This window comes from Chinchilla lanigera, unplaced genomic scaffold (genome assembly GCF_000276665.1).
Source record: "Chinchilla lanigera isolate Chin_1 unplaced genomic scaffold, ChiLan1.0 scaffold00013, whole genome shotgun sequence".
NCBI classification, from domain to species: Eukaryota; Metazoa; Chordata; class Mammalia; order Rodentia; family Chinchillidae; genus Chinchilla; species Chinchilla lanigera.
In genome coordinates, this window is record NW_004955414.1 from 26,490,141 (window position 1) to 26,493,657 (window position 3,517).

At 43.3% G+C, this 3,517-nt stretch overlaps 1 long non-coding RNA gene across 1 annotated transcript in view; it reads right to left on the bottom strand.

Annotated features, from left to right (window-relative positions):
• Window positions 1-299: 299 nt before the first annotated feature.
• LOC106147985 overlaps window positions 300-3,517 on the bottom strand; it is a 3,942-nt gene continuing 724 nt past the window's right edge. Inside the window, exons 2-3 of the long non-coding RNA XR_001233068.1 lie at window positions 891-1,046; window positions 300-621 (exon numbers count right to left, since the gene is read on the bottom strand). This is a non-coding gene — a long non-coding RNA (uncharacterized LOC106147985). The remainder of the gene's footprint in view (window positions 622-890; window positions 1,047-3,517) is intronic.

The window sequence follows — 3,517 nt, forward strand, 5'->3', positions numbered from 1 at the left end:
AACAAAGTCTGTTTCTCTTTTCCTTCAGCCTTCTTCACGTTCTGCTTAGCCTTGTCTGTGGATGGTGCTTTTATGGGAGCCCAGGCAAATCCCTATCTGGCTTTCCAAGTCTGGATTAATCCCTTACCTCTATTCACCTCTCTTCTGCTTCTGCTGCTACTGTTCCATCTCCTTCCCACTCCCTGAAGAGGTCATACATTTATTATTTGTTTATTATTGTAGTAAAACATACACAACAAAATGTACCATGTTAAGCACGGTTAGGTATGTGGGGGCCTAAAGTACAACCATCACCACCATCCATCTCCAAAGCTTTTTTATTTTGTAAAACTGAAACTCTCTACCCATTAGGCAACACCTCCCATTCTCCCCCTTCCCTTGCCTCTGGCAACCTGAGTTGGACCATTCCGGGGTACCTCATCTATTTGGAGTGGTACAGTATTTGTCCTATTTTTTGATATGGGGAATCAAACTCAGGACCTTGTGCTTGCCAAGCAGGCTCTTGTGCTGCTGAGCTACATCCCCAGCCTAGTATTTGCCCTTTTGTGACTGGCTTATTTCACTTAGTGCAGCGTCTTCAAGAATCATCCATGTCTGCGTAGAGAGTTGAGCGGCAATGTCCTTAGAAATTCAAGTAGGAGAGAGAAACAACATTTTATCCCTGCAACTATTGTAAATGGGGCGGGGAACTGAGTGGTTTACACACTTCCTTTTTAATGTGGGTACTGTTTACAATTTTGAAGTTCCCTTCTTGAATAAGAAATAAAATACATTATGTATCTATATCTTAGATTGCATCTGGGCAGGGGCTGAGTGAGACGTGAACTTGTGAGATGTGGAGCTGGGTAACACCCTTCCTCCCACCTGAGTATTTCCATCTGATGACTTACCCGGGAGCCAATGAACTGTGAAGAATGCTTAAACCACACTTGGAAATGGGGTCAGGCATGTGCTGTCTCGCTGATCCTCTTGGGGTTCCGACTGCAGCCATGTTTCAGGAAAGCAGTCCGGCTTCTTCAGGAAGAAGTCACTGAAGGTTCAATTAGCTGGCAGGGTGAGCCAGAGACAGCAGTAGGCCAGGTCACCAGAGAGGTGCATTGCCAAGGTCCCTGGGCACCCTTGGTGGGGGGCAGGTGCCATAGCTAGATGACATGCTCAAGTAGACCCTGTAATGCTTTGGGGTCCAAAGCAAACCTGCGAAGGACAAAGGGTACCATTCCCCTCTTCCCCTTGGGAGGGATTGGGGCTTGGTAGTGGTGAGCATCAGGGGCTGGTGGTTGTGTTGTAGAAAGAGTCTCTAATCAGCTCAGCAGACACAGCATAGAGGCTGGGGTTTGTTCTGAAGGCTCCATGACAGTATAAAGGAGCCCCAACTCTCAGGCCTGGTGGAGGGTGTGTTAGCAGCTCTAGTATGCAGAGCTACGGGCCAGCTGGGAAGGGCATGCTGATTCATCTTTGCATGTAAGTCCCCTTCAGGGACTTCCAGAGGCTCTTGGGAGAACTTCGTGGGAGACTGTAATTCTGGACTGACTGGCTGGCTGGGGCACCAGGCCAATGAGATTCCAACGTTCACATGCACACAGCATTACTGTATCTACTGGCTGTTGATTGCCACCACCCTTTGGCTTATGTATGTCTGAATTGTTACTAACATAATTAAGTGGTATATTCTATTTCCAACTCATTAATCTCATTTAATTAAAATTTTTTTTTTTCCAAGCAGAATTATAAAATCCCTGCTGTAGGAATTATACACATCTTTTGGCTACATTATGATACTCATGGAGGACTCTGAGGATAGATGAAATATTCTTAACAGTTTGTTTTCTGGATTTAGTCACATTTTCAGAGAACAGAAAGATATTGAGAAAACAGGAAGCAAAGGAGCCTTGAGACCTTGGGAATGCAGCTTTTCTGCACGGAGGCTTGTCTTGTCAATTTTCCCCTCCGAGTGACCATGGTATCTGTGGTTTCTACTTCCTCTCATGGTTCATTTACTGTCATCCCAGATTTGTGGGAACTGAAGGGTGTTTGGTGAGAAGTGACATGTTTTTTCAGGCCATTTCTATGCCAGCTTCCTTTAGGAAGGTGTTTGAATGTTTCTCTATGTCACCTTGGTAGGTTTTAGTGAGTCCTGACTGTAGGAGAAATACCTAAATGGTTCCATTTAGCCCAGGCACTGGAGGACAGGAGGACTAATCAGGTCCCCATCCTTCATGTGTGGTCCTGGGGACAGAGCCCAGGGCCTTCACTCTGAACCACGCCCCCACCCCTTGTTGTTTGTGAAACAAGGTCTTGCTATGGAGCCCAGGTTGGCCTTGAACTCATAGCACTCCTCCTGCCTGAGCCTCCCGAGTGCTGAGATTATAGGCATGCTCCATCATGCTTGGCCCAATCTTTCCTATGGGATTGGTGAGTGTTCTGAGCTGATGAAAACTAGGTTTTCCTAATAGGGTGAATCTCCTAGGGTAAAATGATCTTGAACTATGGATTGGCATTAGTTCTGTTGGATCATGGATGGCTGTTGGTGAGATGCCCTTGCTCTAGGACAATAGGTATGAGTAAAGCAACTCATCAACACAGGCATCAAATGTAGGCTGATTCTGGGCATTGGTAGGGTTCCCTGTGGTCCCTGGGTGCTGCCTCCCGACAGGTTCACCTGGCGCAGGCGGAGCATCTCTTTGAGCTGACTCTCATTGTCACGCAGCCACTGAAGGCCTGAAGCCTGTGCGGACTTTTTCTCACACCACCGCACTCTCACCATGACAATTCCAGTATTCACTCTTGGGGTCGGTGTAGACCTTCATCTGTTGTTTTTAAAGCTGTTTTTCAACTGTTTTGTTATTATTTTTTTTTTACAGAAATCTTCAAGCATATGGAAAAATATAAACAACATAACCATGATTCTTGTATTCACTTAATCTTGATTAAACAATTGCTAACGTTTTGTTGTAGTTACTTTGGCAGAAAATCTATATGAAGCACTCCAAATTACACTAGGTTTTTTACACCTAACCACTTCAGTATTCAGCATGTATCTCCTGGGAATAAGAACATTTGCCTAAATAATGATAATACAGCTTTCACACTGAAGAAAATAGTCATTTGTTAGTATCATCTAATTTAAGTTTGTATTCAAATTTCCCCAATATGAATTTTTAAATTGATTTTTGAGAATCAGGGTTCAATCACAGTTCATGCATTATATTTAGTCATTTTAAAAATATAATTTATTCTAAAACAGTCCCATTTTGTTACATCTGAGGAATTAGGCCAGTGAGTGCAGAATGCTCACCTTTGTTTTAGCCTTTGTATTTCTGTAGATTTGTTTTTGTTTTAGTTTATAGGACTGGGAATCAAACTCAGGACCTTGCACTTGCCAAGCAGGTGCGTGTACCACTGAGCTATATTCCTGGCATGTATTTCTGTAAACTAGAAATGAATTTTAAAGGATTGATAAGATTTATTTAATAATTTGATATGTTCCTTCTTTTCTTTTCTTTTTTTTTTTTTTTTT